Below are 21,753 nucleotides of genomic sequence, written 5' to 3'. Positions count from 1 at the left end.
AAAAGAAGAAGTAAAATTATCACTCTTTGCAGATGACATGATACTATATATAGAAAACCCTAAAGACTCTACCAGAAAACTGCTAGCACTAATTGATGAGTTTAGTAAAGTAGCAGGATACAAAATTAATGCACAGAAATCTCTTGCATTCCTATACACTAACAACGGAAGAGCAGAAAGAGAAATGAAGGAAAGTCTCCCATTCACCATTGCAACCAAAAGAATAAAATACCTAGGAATAAACCTGCCTAAGGAGGCAAAAGATCTGTATGCAGAAAACTTTAAGACATTGATGAAAGAAATCAAAGATGACATAAACAGATGGAGGGATATACCATGTTCCTGGATTGGAAGAATCAACATCATGAAAATGACTGTACTACCCAAAGCAATTTACAGATTTAATGCAATCCCGATTAAATTACCAATGGCATTTTTCACAGAACTAGAGCAAGAAATCTTACGATTTGTATGGAAACGCAAAAGACCCCGAATAGCCAAAGCAATCTTGAGAAGGAAAAATGGAGTTGGTGGAATCAGGCTTCCTGACTTCAAACTATACTACAAGGCCATAGTGATCAAGACAGTATGGTACTGGCACAAAAATAGAAAGGAAGATCAATGGAACAGAATAGAGAACTCAGAAGTAAGCCCAAACACATATGGGCACCTTATCTTTGACAAAGGAGGCACGAGTATACAATGGAAAAAAGACAGCCTCTTCAATAAGTGGTGCTGGGAAAATTGGACAGCAACATGTAAAAGAATGAAATTAGAACACTTCCTAACACCATACACAAAAATAAACTCCAAATGGATTAAAGACCTACATATAAGGCCAGACACTATCAAACTCCTAGAGGAAAACATAGGCAGAACACTCTTTGACATACATCAAAGCAACATCCTTTTTGACCCACCTCCTAGAATCATGGAAATAAAATCAAGAATAAACGAATGGGACCTCATGAAACTTAAAAGCTTTTGCACAGCAAAGGAAACCATAAACAAGACTAAAAGGCAACCTTCAGAATGGGAAAAAATAATTGCCTATGAAACAACGGACAAAGGATTAACCTCCAAAATATACAAGCAGCTCATGCAGCTTCATACCAAAAAAGCAAATAACCCAATCCACAAATGGGCAGAAGACCTAAATAGACATTTCTCCAAAGAAGACATACAGATGGCCAACACACACATGAAAAGATGCTCAACATCACTCATCATCAGAGAAATGCAAGTCAAAGCCACAATGAGGTATCACCTCACACCAATCAGAATGGCCATCATCACAAAGTCTGGAAACAACAAATGTTGGAGAGGGTGTGGAGAAAAGGGAACTCTCCTGCACTGTTGGTGGGACTGTAAGTTGGTACAGCCACTATGGAAAGCAATTTGGAGGTTCCTTAAAAAACTACAAATAGAACTACCATATGATCCAGTAATCCCACTCCTGGGCATATACCCAAAGAAAACCATAATCCCAAAAGAAACTTGTACCATAATGTTTATTGCAGCACTCTTTACAATAGCCAGGACATGGAAGCAACCTAAATGCCCATCAACAAATGAATGGATACAGAAGATGTGGCATATATATACAATGGAATATTACTCAGCTATAAAAAGGGATGAGATGGAGCTATATGTAATGAGGTGGATAGAACTACAATCTGTCATACAGAGTGAAGTAAGTCAGAAAGAGAAAGACAAATATTGCATGCTAACTCACATATACGGAATCTAAAAATGGTACTGATGAACTCAGTGACAAGAACAGGGAAGCAGATACAGGGAATGGACTGGAGAACTCGAGGTATGGGAGGGGGCGGGGGGTGAAGGGGAAACTGAGAAGAAGCGGGAGAGTAGTACAGACATATATATACTACCAACTGTAAAATAGTCAGTGGGAAGTTGTTGTATAACAAAGGGAGTCCAACTCGAGGATGGAAGATGCCTTAGAGGACTGGGGCAGGGAGGGTAGGGGGGAATCGAGGTGGGGGCATCAAGGAAGGGAGGGAATATGGGGATATGTGTATAAAAACAGTTGATTGAACCTGGTGTACCCCCCAAAAAAATAAAATAAAATAATAAAAAAAAAAAAAAATTATGACCACAAGCATTAAGCAGATTAATGGTGCTGACAAATACACTGTAGTTCCCTTGTTAACCAACTAGCTACTCCCATTGATGACTATCATTTATTCTCCCTTGTTAACCAACTAGCCACTCCCATTGATGACTACCATTTATTCTTTTTCCTTAAAACTCTGGCTCTATGTCTCTTCTTATAAACATCAACTGATAATCTTTCTTCTTATTTCACTGATAAGAAATTCTTATATATTCCTCTACCTTCTACATTCTTCTCCCACCCACTCCCACACTTCATCATATCAACAATGTTCATCTGTATTGACACCTCTTATCCTCTTTTCTTTAAGTAAATTAAGGTGATCTTCTCCATTTGTACACATGATTCTATTCTTTCCTGATTACTCACTTCTGAAGTTATTCCTTCTTTCCCACAAATGAACATTTTTTGCTTTCTACTGAATTATTTCCATCATCATAGAAACCAAGTATAATATCTTCCATCCTAAAATAACTATGCCCTTATGTTCTCTTCTCCCTCCAGTGACCATCCTGTTCCCCTGTTCCATATTAGAGCAAAACTCTTTAAAGGATTTTCCATATTTTTAGCCTCCACCTCTGATTTTTGGAGGATCCTTTGACTGTAATTCTTTAAGGCTTTTATCTCAAGACTTAATTGACATTGCTCTTCTCAAATCCTAGTCCACATCTTACTGGTCTTACCTTCAGTACTACAAAATTGACCCCTCACTACTCCTTGAGATACATCCTTCACTTGACTTTCACAGCATGGTATTCTTCTTTGACTACGATTCAATAGATCCATTTAATATAGAAAAACAAAATCCAAAGTTTTTATAAATATTTACCACTACTTAAGAGATTTAACCATCCTACTAATTCCCTGACCTTACATTTGTTTTTATTCTTCCCAGCTCATGGGCTCCAATATGACTTAGCCTTCTTTTTCTTTCTGGAATACACCTACAAGCTGGCTACAATTTTAGAATCACTCACTTACTGTTCACTCTGCATAGAAACCACCTCTAGGAGAAATTTGTATAACCCACACCATTACTTGCTTCCATCCCTATTAAATTTTTACCTTATTAAAATGGTTTTCCCTTATTAGCCTATCAAAAAGCATCACTGACAGGCCGCTCTATCTACATACCCTTCTATATTTTTATTTTCTCCCTAAAATTAACACTCCGTGTCCTCTCATTTTTGTTTTTTATTTTTTTAAGTTTATATCCTCTATCTTCCTGGTAGAATTTATGTTTTAGCATGTTAATAAATTTTTGAATAAATATATGAGTGAATGAATGTTTGAAATTAGGATACTCTTAGACAATTGAAAATCAACTTAACATTTAGAAAGATAAAATATAATTGAAAAAAGTCAGCTAGGATGTAGGGGGATACCAAGATGGTATACAAAGGACAACAAAATCTAACTGTGCTATAGATGTTTTATATGACTATATTGAAGAGAATGAAAACAAACAAACATAAAACACAAAAAGGATTTTACCTGTGTAGCTTTGGAAAACAGTGTTTGACTGGAAACTGTGAAGCTAAAGATAAAAGGATTCATATGTAAATACTGTACCCTACATGGTAAATTTGTATTTTATGTAAGTATGGGTTAACAATTCTGAAACCATGTACATGCATATTAGGGTTGAACAAATACTAATGGATGTTGTGAAACAGGCTTCTCACTTTCAGAAAGGGAAGTTATAAATAGGCAAGAAAGGAAGGCTAGAGTGAACCTCAAGGTACTTCATTAGAGTTAGAGACCTCTAATGAACTTATGTTTAGCTTGGTATGCATATAGAGATTATTAGATACTGAAGCAATTATAGATGTCTGTGCATATACAGATTAGTACACATACATATTCTTTGACCATGAAGAGGTCCTGGAAGCCATGGTATCCTGGTAGCCACAAGCACACCAGTGCCCAGATCTTGGTTTCTAAATTACATTCTTCGATAAAAGGATGTACAACTTGGAAAAAATTGCACCTTCTAGGACTGGGACAGGGAAAATGCAAGATGGACCTTGGGTATCATATAGCCCCGGAAAGTAACAAAGTGCTCAAACAATGAAAATAACAGCAACAACTGTATGTGATTAGAAAAGAGACAGAGGAGGTAACATAAACATCTTCCCAGTGGCCAAAGGTGAACAAAAACATTGAGCAAAAAAATATAATGTGTATTGGATTATAGCCCAATGTATAAAATAAATATACATGAATATATACTGATATAAATATATGATTGAATAAATAAATAAATATGGGAGAAGTCACAAATCTTCCTTAGATAATTTTCCAGTAATATATCTAGATAGTCCCCCTCCAAGAGGTAGAGCTTAATCAACTCCCAATGTGTGTGTATTTGAGGGGAGTAAACTTAGTGACTCACTTCAAAAGCATATAGAAAGGTAAAAATAATAGCTTCATTCACAGTAGAGAAATCTGTAAGTATTTACTACCTTAACCAAGTGATTAAGTTTAATATCACCTGATCCACCCTATTCCCTGAAATAATGTAATGAGAAGCACACATCATCTCTGTGCTTTTCCTTCCAGAAACTCACAACCCCAGGCTAATCGAGAAAAACATCACACAAACTCAAACTGAAGGATAATCTACAAAAACCATGACTAGTTTCTTTAAAACTGTCAAGGTTATGAAAAACTAGGGAAAACAGAGATACCATCACAGACCAGAAGAGAGTACGGAGTCATCACAGCTAAATGCAATGGGATAAATTGTATTGGATTATGGAACACAAAGACAAAATTACTGGAAAAATAGTTATATACAAATAAACCAAGTTTAATTAACAGTACTATATGAACATTGGTTTCATAATTTCATAACTTTCACAAGTGTACCATGAACACATAAGATATTAACAACAGGAGAAATGTAGTGAAGGGTATATGGCAACTCTCTGCACTAACTTTGCAACTTTCATTTATGTAGAAAATTATTTCAAAATATAAAAATTACTAAAAATAATAATTTAGTGAAAGTAAGATTAACTGCAATTATTCAAATCAAAGGTCACATTTAGAAATTAGAAACAAATCAGCAAATTAAATAAAAATAATCAGAAGTAAATAAGTAATAAAGATGAGAAAAATAAATGATTTAGAAAATAGGAAAAATAAGTCATATCAATGGAATCAAAAGCTGGGTCTGACAAAAAATTAGTAAAATCTATAAGCCTCCAGGTAGACTTACCAAGGCATAATGGAACTTAGTAGATTCAAGAAATAGACTGACAGTCAACTGATTTTGGCACAGGTACACAAGTAATTCAATGGAGAAGAAATAGTCTTTTCTAAATAAGGTAATGAAAAAGTTTGCATCCATATAAGAGATAAAACTCAACCCTGACCACACCGCACACCCCAGAGTTTACTTGAAATTGATCATGGACAAAACATAAAAAGTAAACCTGTAAAACTTCCAGAAGAAAACCACTTTTGGAAACAGTTTGGCAATTTCTCATTATGGTAAACATTTACTTATCATTTGATCCAGCATTTCCAACCCTAGATATTTATCCAATGTAAATGAAACCATATGTCTGCACTTGTACATAAATGTTCAAGGAAACTACACATAATAGTTGAAAATGGTAACACCCCATTGTCAATCAACTTGAGAAAAGATAAACAAATTGTGATATATCCACAAAATAAAATACTAATCAATCAACATGAATAAGTTATTGATACTTGCAAAACCTAGATGCTTGTCAAAAAGATCATACTGAATTAAATAAACAAGGCAGAAATATGCATACTGTCTGATTAAATGTATATGAAATACTTGACATTACATTGCATTATATGAACATCTAGAAATAACTAATTTAATCTTTATTTGCAGAAAGCAGATCAGTGTTTGCTTAGCATCAGTAAATGAGTTTCTTTATTGTGAAGTTATTGGAGGAATACTTACATTGTAGAGATGTAATCCATTTAATCTATTAACTGACTAAACCTAATTTATTAAATCTAATGATAGAGATTTTCATGTCCAATTTTAAATTTATTAGTATTAGTTTTTTTTTAATTACTACAATAAATTGTGCTACACATGCAAAGAACTTATATGAGGTTTGTTTGCAAAGGTCATTGATTTTTGAGGATATCAAGGAGACAAATTTACACATTTGTGACCTCACAGTGACAAACAAGGATGGGATGTGTGGCTTAGAGACATCATCCATAAATTGAACTAATTCAAGCAGAAGTGGGAGTTCAGAGTTGCAGGTCATTAGGCAAAACTTCTCCCTTCCTGAATGTCATGGGTGATAGTGTGGCCTTCAGGGAGCTCACTATGCATATGATAGAGAATAAATAAATTTTATTTAGGCTCAATTGCATTTGAGAAAAAGATATTCAATGGCAGTAGTACTCTCTATACACAAAACAGGAAGAAGACACAATCCTCCCAGTTTCACTACCTAGTTAGTAAACCTTTTATCTATTTTTTAAAAAATATTCAGCTTTTGGTGAGAGATGCTAACTTGACACAACATTGTATATTGGTCTTATGTGTCATTTACGTTATTAAATTTGTACTTATCTATGTTTTCTATATACTTGACAATATTCATGTATTTTTTGTAAGGGAGCTAACATTTTGTTATTTATTATGGAAAATATTCCAAGAAAAATTACACCCATCACCATTTTTTTGCTTGAAATGCAAGGCATACATTGTGGAATGCATCAAAACAATTGAATATAAAATGTGTAAACAAGATCTGTTCTATAAGTAACAACAAGGGAGTAGACATGGTTTACTAAGTGAAAAGTGTTTGGACTAGATTAATATCTGATCGATTCCAAGATCTAACACTCCAGATGAGAATACGCTGATTTGTTAAACATTTATTGAATGCCTGCTACGTTCCAGGCTCTGTAGATATGGAGAAAACTGCTCTTAATATATTTCTTTACAATGAAGGTAAATCTCTGATTTACCCAAAGGATAAAATACTACAGTTTACATTCTTAATCTGGTGCCACCTTTATATTAAAATAATTCTTAAGTTAATTTATGCAAACTAGGAGACAAATTCCTTAAACAGTTGGTTCTCGTTTATCTTCTTCTTTGTTGTACTAACGTTAAAATTAATTAAAAAATTAGACTATTCTGTTTAAACACACACACATATTTTTAAAATGCCAAAGTTTAACTTAAGGTTTTGCAAATAAGAAAAAATACTCTGGTCTCTGATATTTAAAACAAATTCCTTCAACTCTTTCTCCCCAAAGTAAAAAACTTGAAGCAGCATACTTCATAGTTTCATGTTATTTTTCAATAATCTAATCTACTATTTCACTATCATTTACAACATACGAAACTGCATTTGATCCCTAACTACCATTTATTTAAAATTATTTATACTTATGTTTACTTTGATTCATGAATATTCATTAAGCATGTAAATTAATTTTCAGCACTTTATCTGGTTTACAGACTATTCCTTTTTAACTCCCAGAACTGAGTTTTTGGACAAAAGTATTTTCTCATTATACCTTACAATTATAGTATACCACATTGTATTTGTTTTTTACTGATGCCATGACAAATTACCATAAACTAGGTGGTTTAATACAACAAAATTTTATTATTTATTACCTTAGAGTTCTGGAGTCAGAAGTCCAAAATGGGTCTCTTTAAGCTAAAGTCAAGTGTCAGTAGGGTTGCCATTATAAGGTAACATATTACTGGTTCCAGGGAATAGAGGATGGACATCTTTGGGAGTCCATTATCCTGCATACCATACAAACAACTGAAAATCATTCTAAAAAGCAATCCAAACTGGGAGAAAATATTTGAAAAACACACATCTGAAAAAGGATTGGTATCCAAATTTTACAAAGAACTCTTAAGGCTAAATTATAAGGAAACAAAACAACCCAACTAAAAATGGGGCAAAGACCTTAATGGACACCTCACCCAAGAAGATATACAGATGGCAAATAAGCATATGAAAAGGTGCTCAACAGCCTATGTCATTAGGGAATGGCAAATTATAACAATGACATACCACTGCATACATATTAGAATGTCCAAAATCCAGAGCATTGACAAAATCAAATACTGACGAGGATGTTAAGCAAAGGAAATCTCATTCATTGCTGTTGGGAATTCCAAATGGTACAGCTATTTTGTAAGACAGTGTGGCAGTTTTTTAACAAAGCTAAACATACTCTTATGATCCAGCATTCACACTCCTTGGTTTTTGCTCAAATGAGTTGAAAACTTAGCTTCAAAAATATTGATGAATATTTAGAGCAGCTTTGTTCATAATTGCCAAAACTTGGAAGCAACCAAGATGTCTTTCAATTGGTAAAAGAATAAACAAACTATGGTACAACCATGTAATGGAATATTATTCAGCAATAAAGAAGATATGAGTTATCAAGCCACAAAAAGATATAGAGGAACCTTAAATGCACACTGTCAAGTGGAAAAAAGCCAGTCTTAGATGGCTGCAAACTGTATTATTCCAACTACATGACATTCAAGAAAGGGCAGAACTATGGGGACAGCATGAAGATCAGTAGTGTCCAGGGGTTTCAGGAGGGGAAGGAGAGAGATGACTAGATGGAGCACAGGGAAATTTTAGGGCACCGAAACAATTCTGTATGACAGTCTAATCTAATGGTGTATACATGTCATTATATATTTTTCAAACCCATAGAAGGTACAACACAGAAACTGAACCCTATTGTAATGTATGGATTTAGTTAATTATTTATCATTATTGGCTTATGGGTTGTAATAAATTACTTTGCTAATGCAAGATGCTAATAAAATGGGAAGTGATGGGGCATAAGGGTATATGGGAACTCCGTACTTTCTGCTCAATTTTTCTGTAAACCTAAAAATACTTAAAATATAAAGTCTAATAAAAAAATAAAATTTCAAAAATCAGTCTAATAATAATAATAAGCTAAGTCACAAGGTAAAAATTACAGAATCTTTTTCAGAAGACTAAGTAGTTTTACACACAATATGTGGTAGAGAAATATTTCTCAGAGTTATCTGTTCATGAAAATTACTTGGCATATTTGATAAAGATAATATATTTGTTGTCCATCTCAGGTCTACCAAATCAGAATCTATTTTTCAGAGGACTAGAGGTCTATAATTTTATTCAGTGCCTATACATGATTATTGTGATTGAACACATTTTGAAATTGGTGGGAGAAAATTTTCCAATGGCTGTAAATCAGTAGCTACTATGCTCTTCCTAAAATTTTTTTCTTAAAGATCAAAAAGTCAAAAGAACTTACTTATGAACATGTAAATGTGAAAAATCACCAGAGAAAGACAATAGAGAGCATTAAAAATTTTAGCTGGGGTACTACTCTCCAAAATTTTCTGTTTTTCCACTCTATGCATGTGATAGGATGATTCATTCTTAACATATTTAACTTAGGTTAAAATGTGACCTATTTTGGCCAAAGGGTTTTAATTGAAAGGGATGTGTGCCAGAGCCATGTTAGAGCTTTGAAAGCCAGTGGGAGATTTGCCATTTAATCTTTTTACCATCTTAGAAATTGTATCAGTTGCGTACAAGGTTGAACTGATTAATTAAAATAAGCAGACAACCCTTCTGAATGTAGCAGGAATGAAATAAACTATTTTGTGAAGCCACTATGATTTGGAGTTGTTAATTAGTTCAACATGACTTTGGCTAATATGATTAATTTAGAATTTGTTACCAAGAGTGAGCGGCTTTCATAGCAACCACAGAAAACAGAAAACAAAAACAAACACTGAAAGATGTAGTGGCATTGGCTCACACAATGAATAGTGAGTGGTGAAGCATCTGTTATTTAAGTCTGAATAAATAGTGATCAATATTCTGCAATGGGTAAAACATTTGATAAAATTGTAGCTTAAGATCATTTGGAAGGCTATTCTTGTACATTATGAACTTCAATTCCTTAGTTAAAAGTTTGGAAAATAATATTATTAGCAAGAATTTTTTGGTATTTGCTACGCAAAGCAAGGTATTACATATGAGAGAGAAATTTAAGAAAGAACTGGCCAGTTGCTAGCAGTTATAAAGAGCAATGGAGAGATACACAATTCCAAGAAATTTTAGGATTAGATAAGGCATCTGTTTTTCAATCCTAAACAGTGAAAGATAAAATTTAAAAATAGTTTCTGTATCATAGACACATTGAAACCACTGAATGGATTAAGTTGGTTCCAGTCATGTATTATTGTTACTGTCCTATGATCTGACTGGAATCTGATAGATAAGAATCTGAATAGGTTTTTAAGAAGGTTGTCTTGTCAAACAAAATATATCCCTGAAGTAGAAAAGCCTGTACCTCTTTGATACAAAGATCCCTGAGATCCAAACCTTGTAGGTTGAAATAGGCTTAAAAAGTTGCTTACCCTCCAATAAAAGTTTATTCTCCAGTGCCTGGCTTACATGTCTTCAGTGTAAAAAATAATGGATAAAAGAATCTTTCAGAGAATAAAACAATAGGCTCAGGGAAAATTCAAATAGGGAATTCCTCCCAAGGAGAAAATTTGAATCATTGTCAAGGAATAGTTTCAGTACTTTGGGTAGAGGAATTCTAAACATTTTCCCAGTAGGTTTCAGAATTGTTACATATCAATGTCTACTGTGTCTATTCCCTTTCAAGATGGAAGACTTTCATGAGAATGCAGGGGCAGTTAACTTTATTTACTTACTTACTATTTAGTTAATTAATTAATTTTAGGTGATTAAGAGAATGCTTACTTTATTTTAATTCATCAAGAGAATGCTTATTTCACTTTTTTATTTAGTTAATCAAGAGGAGTCATTACAACTTGAGATTTGTATAGCATGGGAAGATATGAAAGTGCACTGAATACTTGGTTGCAGAAATACAGACTCTGGTCATTATGGCTGTTTCTAGCTCTCCCACTTTCAAGCACATGGTGGGATTATACCTCCCTGTCTGCTTGAAACTCTTTGTGATTGCATATCTTATTTTAATCAGTATGAGGTGAGCAAAAGTGATTTATCTCACTTCTGGTTGGAAACTTTAAAGCTGGTATGCATACTCCCTTCACCTTGACTAAAGTCACACTAGATGCATGAACTAAGGTGGAGGCTCTATTAGCATCCCTTCCAGAGTCACTGGAGTAAGCAGAATTTCTTTTTAACCCACATTGGACATGTAGCGCAAACAAGAAATTTTTCTTTGTTAAGCCACTGAGATTTGAGGGCTCTTTCTTACTGCATTATAACTTAGCCCATCCTGATCAAATAGCAAATTAATTGTTCAAGACAGAAGTCTCACTGATACATCTTTTCAATATTTATTCTCTTAGTTCACCTAATATTTCATATACAGATTGCTTTTTATTGTAAAGAGTAAGGATTAAGGGGGAAATATATGCCAAGCAAGTTAATATTCAAAAATTTCAAAAAACATATCACTGACACTTCAGTATCAATCAGAAATCCAGATTCAGCCTTAATTTTAATGTAATTAAATTTTGATGTGGTGGTGCTAGAAAATACACCTGAGTTTAGGCAGCTGATTTTTAAATAAATATATAAATAAACATATATATATAATTAAATCAGTGTATATTATTATTATTTTCCCAGTAGAGTGCCAAAAACAAATACAAAATTAATTATATGGCATGGTTCCCAACAAAAAGAAAATAACAACTTTTTAAGGAGATGGAATACCATGTGAATAAAGCAGATTTTATTAAAATTTAAAGATATATGTGATATATTCTGAAGGCTCTTTTATAAATATAGTTATCATCTCAATAAAGTTGTCCTCTACTCCTAGGTTCCAATAATTGTTTATGAATGGGTACTGAATTATATCAAATTATTTTTCTGAATATTTTGAAGAATTATATCATTTTATTATTATTATATTAACATACTGAACTGTACTGATAGATATTCAAATAGCAAGCCATTCTGGAATTCCTAAAATTCTGCCTCTTTGGTTCTTGATATAAACACCTATTTAAATCATGGAGTTTTATTGGCTGATATTTATTTAGGATTTTTGCTCCTAAGTTTGTGAATGAGGGTGGTTTGTACTTTTATTATCATTAACTTGTCAACTTTATGAAGGTGAGCTTGATATCAAGGTGAAGTTGATTTCATAAAGAGTTGAGAAATATTTTTTCTCTTCTCTTCTTATCCACTATTACAGCTTATGTAAAGAGAGATGCTGTATTTTTTTATGGACTGCGTATTTGTTACTTTTCCCTGAGTTTAGTTGATATATATTATTCTTCTATCTTACATGATCCTGGTGATATTTAAGAAAATGCATTCCTCCAACTTTTTTCTTAATTTAGTACTATTCAAAAAGACATTCTGTGAAGAAACCAACTTAAAAAGAAATTGAGTATATGGTATATTTTAATGATGTATATCTTTAGTTTTCTTCTCTATTTTATGATGAAGTATTTTGTTTTTAAATCTAGAAAGATTTGGTCCATTAAAAGGTGAAATTAATTAGTATGAAGATACTAATTAATTCTACCTTTAAGCTTTATAAAATCACGGAGTGCCCTGAGTGATACAGTTATTATGATGATCAATATATACTTCTGCATATTCCTATGTAATATTCTCATATCTATAAGACATGTCTACCAGCTATCAGCTAATATGCTATGCTTCACGAAAAGAAACATTTAGAAATATTTTCTTATATATTACTTCCCAGCATTGATGGATGAAATAGCTAAGCATAATTAATGTAGCACTTTAAGAATATTTGTCTGTATTAGTTCTGTCATCTTGCATTTTGTTCAAATAAATTTGGAAGAATTATATTAGAACAAAAGAAGGACAGATAAATTCTGGCATAAGAAATTGAACAGGTGTTACCTTTGAAATCCTTTGAAAATAGTGGCAGAAGGTTTGTTAACACCTAGAGGAAAATACTATTAATCACAGTCACGAGTCTGTTAAGTTTTAGTCTCAATTTATAGATGTTAAAATTAAAAGAATAAAACTAAAATTATGATGGATGAAAAGAGGCCAATTACTGTGTTTATTCACTAGGCCAAGTGAGTATGTTTCATAGCTATTTCCTATATATGTATATATATATATATAATGTTTACCACCTTTCCTAGTGTTTGACCTTTTGTATTACTAAACAAAAAGCTCATGTGATGGAAAGGGAGATAAAGTGTAATTCTGAAAGTAACAATTTGTAGGAAGGAGTAAAGAAAAGGCCAATACTATTAAAATTCAGAAGCTTAAATATGTTAGCCTGCAAATGCTATCGTTTAAAAATTGTTTTCCCAGAAAACCCTAAAGAAGCTACCAGAAAACTGCTAGCACTAATCAATGAATTTAGTAAAGTAGCAGGATACAAATGAATGCACAGAAATCTCTAGCATTCCTATACACTGATAATGAAAGATCAGAAAGAGAAATTAAGGAAACTCTCCCATTTACCATGGCAATGAAAAGAGTAAAATACCTAGGAATAAACCTGCCTAAGGAGGCAAAAGACCTGTATACAGAAAACTATAAGACACTGATGAAAGAAATCAAAGATGACACAAACAGATGGAGGGACATACCATGTTCTTGGATTGGAAGAATCAACATTGTGAAAATGACTATACTACCCAAAGCAATTTACAGATTCAACAGAATCCTGATCAAATTACCAATGGCATTTTTCACAGAACTAGAACAAGAAATTTTACAATTTGTATGGAAACACAAAAGACCCCGAATAGCCAAAGCAATCTTGAGAAGGAAAGACGGAGCTGGTGGAATCGGGCTCCCTGACTTCAAACTATACTACAAGGCTACAGTGATCAAGACTGTATGGTACTGGCACAAAAACAGACATATAGATCAATGGAACAGAATAGAGAACCCAGAGATCAACCCACACACATATGGGCACCTTATTTTTGACAAAGGAGGCAAGAATATACAATGAAAAAAAGCCTCTTCAATAAGTGATGCTGGGAAAATTGGACAGCAATGTGGAAAACAAAAAATTAGAACACTTCTTAACACCATACACAAAAATAAACTCAAAATGGATTAAAGACCTAATGTAAGGCCAGACACTATAAAACTCTTAGAGGAAAACATAGGCAGAACACTCTATGACATAAATCAAAGCAAGATCCTTTTTGACCCACCTCCTGGAATAACAGAAATAAAATTAAACAAATGGGACCTAATGAAAGTTAAAAGCGTTTGCACAGCAAAAGAAACCATAAACAAGACAATAAGACAGCCCTCAGAATGGGAGAAAATATTTGCCAATGAAGCAACTGATGAAGGATTAATCTCCAAAATATCGAAGCAGCTCATGCAGCTTAATACCAAGAAAGCAAATAACCCAATCCTAAAATGGGTAGAAGACCTAAATAGGCATTTCTCCAAAGAAGCCATGCAGATGGCTAACAAACACTTGAAAAGATACTCAACATCACTAATCATTAGAGAAATGCAACCCAAAGCCACAATGAGGTATCACCTCACACTAGTCGGAATGGCCATCATCAAAAAATCTAGAAACAATAAAGGCTGGAGAGGGTGTGGAGAAAAGGGAACCCTCCTGCACTGTTGGTGGGAATGCAAATTGGTACAGCACTGTTGAAAACAGTATGGAGGCTCCTTAAAAAACTACAACTAGAACTACCATATGACCCAGCAATCCCACTCCTGGGCATATACCCAGAGAAAACCATAACCCAAAAAGAAACATGTACCACCATGTTCATTGCAGCACTCTTTACAATAGCCAGGACATGGAAGCAACCTAAATGCCCATCAACAAATGAATGGATAAAGAAGATGTGGCACATATATACAATGGAATATTACTCAACCATAAAAAGGAATGAAATTGAGTTACCTGTAGTGAGGTGGATGGACCTAGAGTCTGTCATACAGAATGAGGTAAGCCAGAAAGAGAAAAACAAATACCGTATGCTAACTCATATATATGGAATCTAAAAAAATGGTACTGATGTACCCAGTGACAGGGCAAGAATAAAGGTGCAGATGTAGAGATCAAACTTGAGGACATGGAGTGGGCAAAGGGGAAGCTGGGATGAAGCGCGAGAATAGCATTGACATATATGCACTACCAATTGTAAAACAGATAGCTAGCAGGAAGCTGCTGCATAAAACAGGGAGATCAACTTGATGATGGGTGATGACTTAGATGGATGGGTAGGGAGGGTGGGAGGGAGTCGTGGGTAGCTAGGGATATGGGGGTATTTGTATAAATACAGATGATTCACTTTGTTGTACAGCAAAAACTGGCACAACAGTGTAAACCAATTATATTCCAATAAAGCGCTTTTTAAAAAAACGTTGTTTTCCCCAAGTTTTTTTTTTTTATAAATACAGTTGTGAATTTACTTAATGTTATCATAGAAAATGAACTGAATACAGACAATTATAACATTAAGCAGAATTGACAAAATGAAATTCAGGACTCAGTTTTGGTCCCTAAGGTTTTTAAAATCTTTTGTTGGATTTTATTTAAATATCTCTGCAGTTATCAGCTCTATTCACTCTTTTAATAAAAAGTGACCTGTTTGGAAAATTAACTGCATACCTGGTTCCTTGCTAGAAAAAAAGCAGGTGCAGTTTAAAGGCAAGTGAAATTCAGAGTTAGTAAAGAATATCACAATTTAGTACATTGTAAATATGACTTTACAAATCAAGGATGAAAAGAAATTTTAGTCAACAAGTGGTTTTCTAAGAACTGGATAGTCAACCAGGAAAAAAAAATGACTTTCTTCCCTGTTTTATTTTAAAAGTAAGTTCTAGGCAGAACAAGTTCAATGTAAAAACAATGAAATCACTAAATTACTAGAATTCTAGTATGGGATATCTATTTTCTATGTTTGAAATAGGGATAGTCTTTCAGATAAGGCACAAAACCGAAAACCCTTTTAAAAAATCTAGCACACACACAAGTTTACCTATGTACATAATGAGATAGGGATATGGCAGCATTAAGCTAAAAAGGAAATAATTTAAAATATCCCATGTTCATGAATAAGGAAATGGTAAACAAAAGATAAATAAACATTTACAAGTTTTTAATATATATCCATATATGTGTATATGTATATATATGTGTGTGTGTGTGTATATATACACACACATATACATATATAGTGATATACTGAACTCTCCAACATATAAATGAGAAAAGTAGTGTCTTATTTTTTATAAACTTTTTTAGAGTAGTTTTAAATTTATAGATGTTGCAAAGACAGGACGGAGAATTCACATATATTTCATACCCAGTTTCCCCTGCTATTAACATCTTATATTATCTTTGTATATTTTTCACAGTTGGCATACCAATATATCATTATCTAAGTCCATCCTTTCCTCAGATTTCCTAAGTTTGTTCTTAATGTAGTTTTTCTGATCTCATCTAACATGCTATATTATATTAAGTTGTTATGCTTCTTTATGTTTCTTTGTTGTGACAATTTCTTAGACTTTTCTTGTTTTTATGACAGTTTTGAAGAATACTAATCACGTGTTTTGCAGAATGTCCCTCAATTTGATATTTTTCTGATGTTTTTCTCATTTCTAGACTGGGCTTATGGATTTAGGGGAAGAAGGTGCCACTCTCCATACAAATCAGTGATACTTGCTACCAATATGATTTATCAATTATGACGTTAAGCTTATCTGACTAAGGTAGTATTCATCAGTTTTCTCCATTGTAATGTTACTCTTTATCCACCGTTCCATTCTATATTCTTTGGAAGAATGTCACTATGCACAGCCAGTACATAAAGAAGGGAAAGTTATGTTCCACCTTGTTTAGGTAGGAGGATCTATGTAAATTATTTAGAATTCTACTGTACAAGAGATTTGTCTGTTCTCAGCAGTGATATGTTTATTCCATCATTTACTTATACATGAACTCAAGGTTATTTATTTTCTACTTTGGGATATAATCAATACTATTTTATTTATTGTGTTGCTCAAATTGCTACAGCAATTGGGAGCTGTTCAGTTGACTGCTGTGTGCCTTAGACAGACTCCCGTCCCCACTTTGTGTGTGTGTGTGTGTGTGTGTGTGTGTAACATTCCTTTGCTTTCTGGCACTGTATAATGTGCCAGGCTCATCTTGGATGTTCCCTACCAAGCTTCAGAATCATCCAATTATCCGAAGAGCCCACAATCTTTTGCCGGAGAAAGGTGTTAGAAACCAAGATCTGGGTGGTAGGTGAGCTCGTTACTACTGTCGTTTCTTTTAGGACATCTAAACTGACAGAACAAGGAAATACATGTGTGTGTACTAATGCATGTATATATATTACCTATGTGTGAATTTAAGTGGGAGTTCACACTCATGACTCCAACTCAAATACATCACCACATGGATCATTCTAGCCTTCTTCCCTTGCTTCTCTATAATCTTCTCCTCCAACAGTGATAAACTTGGCTCTCAACATCCACTGTCCATTAATTCATTGTTTGATTCCATTATACACAAATAGTGGTGTAGGAATTATTAACGTGAGCATCCATGTGACAATTTTATCAGCAATAATACAATGCTTATGTACTGTTTCCTTTGCCTTTAGATTTATAATCTCTACTCATTTCCAAAGTTATTTTGGTCAGTGTATTTTTGCCTGCCCTCTTCAGTGAGGCTATTTCATGCATTTTTGTGTGATTTTAAAAATTGAAGTACAGTTGATTTACAATATTATATTAGTTTCAGATGTACAACAGTGATTCAATATTTTTATATATTATACTGCATTTAAAGGTATTATAAAATATTAGTAGTTTGTACCTCTTAATCCCCTTTTTCTATCTTGTACCTACCTCCACTCCTCTCCCCACTGGTAACCACTAGTTTGTTCTCTGTATCTGTGAAACTGTTTTGTTTGTTGTATTCATTCATTTTATTTTTTAGATTCCACATGTATTTGAAAACATGCAGTATTTGTTTTTCTCTGTCTGACTTACCTCATTAAGCATAATACCTTCAAGGTACATCCATGTTGCTGCAAATAGCAAAATGTCACTGTTTTTATGGCTGAATAATATTAATTGGTATATATATGTATGCACCACATCTTTATCCATCAGTCCTCTGACGGACACTTAGGGGGCTTCCATGTCTTGGCAATTGTACATAAAGCTGTTATGAACATTGTAGTGCATACATTTTTTTGGTTTAGTATTTTCACTTTGTTTGGATGTATACCTAGGAGTGGAATTGCTAGATCATTTGGTAGCTCTATTTTCAGCTTTTTGAGGAACATCCGTACTGTTTTCCATAGTGACTGTACCAATTTACATTCTCACAAACAGTGTACTAGTGTTCCCTTTTCTGCATATCCTTGTCAGCATTTATTATTTGTTGTCTTTTTGACAATAGCCATTCTGACAAGTGTGAGGTGACATCTCACTGTGATTTTGGTTTGCATATCACTGATGATTAGTGATGTTGATTATCTTTTCATGTGCCTGTTGACCATTTGTATGTCTTCTTGGGAAAAAATATCTATTCAGGTTTCCTGCCTGTTTTTAATTGGGTGGTTTATATTTTTGATACTGAGTCATGTGAGCTGTATATATTTTAGATATTAATCCCTTATCAGACATATCATTTGCAAATATTTTAGCCCATTCAGTAGACTGTCTTTTTGCTTTTGTCATTGGTTCCCTTTGCTATGCAAAAGCTTTTAAGTTTAATTAGGTACCTTTTCTTTATTTTTGCTTTTGTTCCCCATGCCTGAGGAGACAGACCCCCAAAATTATTGCTAATACTTATGTTAAAGTGTCCTTGTCTTGTTTTGGTATCAAAATAATGGTGACCTCATTGAATGAATTTGGGAGTGTTCCTTCCTGTTCAGTTTTTTGGAATAGTTAGAGAAGAATTGGTATTAACTCTTACCAATATGTTTGTTAGAATTGCCCTGTAAAACTGTCCAGGCCTGGACTTCTGATTGTTGGGAGTTTTTTGTTACTGATTCAATTTCAGTATTAGTAATTGGTCTGTTCAGATTATCTATTTCTTCCCCATTTGGTTTCTGAAGATTGCTTATTTCTAGAAATTCATCTATTTCTTCTATGTTGTAAAATTTTTGGCATATAAATGTTTATATTATTCTCTTATGATTTTTTGTGTCTTTGTTACATGGGTTGTAATTTCTCTTCTTTCATTTCTTGTTTTGTTTATTTGGGTCCCCTCTCCTTTTTGCTTAATGAGTCTGGGTAAAAGCTTATCTGTTTTGTTTGTCTTTACAAAAAACAGCTGTTGGTTTCATTGATCTTTTCTATTGTTTTTTTTGACCTTTGTTTTATTTATTTTGGCTCTGATCTTTGTTGTTTTCTTCCCTCTGATGACTTTTGGCTTTATTTGTTCTTCTTTTTCTAATTTCTTTAGATGGTAGGTTAGGTGGTAATGAGATTTTTCTTGTTTCTTGAGGCAGGCCTATAGGTATCACTATAAACTTTCCTCAGAACTGCTTTTGCAGTGTCTCATAGATTTTTGAAAGTTGTATATTTATTTTTATTTACCTTAAGGTATTTTCAGATTTTTCTTTGATTTCTTCCTTGACCCTCTGGTTTCTTAGTAGCAGGTTGTTTAGTGTCCACATTTTTGTGCTTTTCCCATTTTTGTTCCTGTAATAGATTTCTAGTTTCATACCATTGTGGTTGAAAAAGTGCTTAATATAGTTTCCACCCTCTTAAATTTGTTGAGACTTTTTTTTTGTGGCCTAGCATGTGATCTATCCTTCAGAATGTTCCATGTGCACTTGAAAAGAAGGTGTATTCTGCTCTTTTTGGATGGAACGTCTTATAGATATTTATTAAGTCCAGTTGGTCTAATATGTCATTTAAGGCCACTGTTTCCTTTTCGATTTTGGTCTGAAAATCTGTCTATTGATGTAAGTGGGGTTAAAGTGGGTGTTAAAGTTCTCTGTTACTATTATGTTTTTGTCATTTTCTTCCTTTATGTCTGTTAATATTTGCTTTATATATTTAGATGTTCCAATATTAGGACCATATATGTTTATGAGTATTATGTCCTCTTCTTGTATTGGATCTCTTTATCATTATACAATACCCTTTATTCTCTTTTGTTATAGACTTTGTTTTAAAGTCTACTTTGTCTGATATGACTGTTGCTGCCTGCAACTTTCTTTTTGTTTCCATTTGAATTGAATATCTTTTACCATCTCCTCACTTTCTGTATGTATCTTTAGTTCTAAAGTGAGTCTCTTGTAGGCAGCACAAAGATAGTTCTTGTTTCTTTCAGTTTTTGTTGTTTGTGTTTTTGTTTTTCTCCAATCAGCTACCCTATGACTTTGATTGGAGCATTTAGTCCATTGACATTTAAAGTGATTATTTATAGGTATGTACTTATTGCTGTTTTGTTACTTGTTTTCTGGTTGGTTTTTTTTTTTTTTTTTTTAGATTTTTCACTGTTCTTTTCTTCTTTTAGCCTGTTACATTTTGTTTCATGATTTTCTTTAGTGTTATGTTTGTGTTCCTTTCTCTGTAGTTTTTGTGTATCTATTGTAGGTTTTTGACTTGTTGTTATCATGGAGTTCATATATATTGACCTATAACTAGATCTACTTGTTTTAGAGTGATAGTCATTTAAGTTAAAATACATTCTGAAAGATGTGCACTCCCCCAGTTTTTCTGTTTTTGATTTCATATTTTTCTTTTTCATGTCTATCCCTTAACTCTTTATTGTAGTTATAGTTGGTTTTACAATTTCGGTCTTTTAACTTTTGTACTCGCTTATGTAAGTGGTTGATCCATAGTCTTTACTATATGTTTCCTTTACATGTGAGGTTTTTCCTTTACTATAATTTTTTATTACTTGTTTTAGCCTTTTCTTTTTTGCTTAAAAAAAACCCTTTAACACTTTTTGTAAGGTCAGTTTAGTACTGATGAACTCTTTTTTTCTTTTCCCTGTCTGAGAAGCTTTTTATATCTTCTTCAGTTCTGAATGATAACTTGGCTGGGTAGAGTATCCTAGGTTGTAGATTTTTGCCTATCAGCATTTTAAACATATCATGTCACCCAATTCTGGTCTTCAAATTTCCTGCAGAAAAATCATCAGATAAACATATGGGGGTTCACTTGTATGTGATTCCTTGCTTTTTTACTTGCTGCCTTCAAAATTATCTTCTTATCTTTAACTTTTGCCATTTTAATTATTATGTCCTGTTGTGTTTCTCTTTGGGTAAATCTTATTTGTGACTCTCTGGGATTCCTGTACCTGGAAATCTGTTTCCTTCTTTAGGTTCTTGAAGTTTTTAGCCATATTTCATCAAATACATTTTCTATAACTTTCTCTCTTCTTCCTCTGGGTCCCCTATAATGTGAATGTAGTTATGCTTGATGTTGTATCAGAGGTCCCTTAAACTATCCTTATTTTATTTTTAATTTGTTTTTCTTTTTGCTGTTCCGACTGGGTAATTTCCATTATTATATCTTCTAGATTGCTTGTGTATTTTTCTGTGTTACCTAATCTGGTGTTAATCCATTCTAGTATATTTTTTATTTCAGTTATTGTATTCTTTAGCTTGGATGGGTTCTTTTTGTATTTTC

Source organism: Hippopotamus amphibius, chromosome 6, assembly GCF_030028045.1.
Source record: "Hippopotamus amphibius kiboko isolate mHipAmp2 chromosome 6, mHipAmp2.hap2, whole genome shotgun sequence".
In the NCBI taxonomy this organism is placed as follows: domain Eukaryota; kingdom Metazoa; phylum Chordata; class Mammalia; order Artiodactyla; family Hippopotamidae; genus Hippopotamus; species Hippopotamus amphibius.
This window is presented reverse-complemented; position numbering follows the sequence as displayed.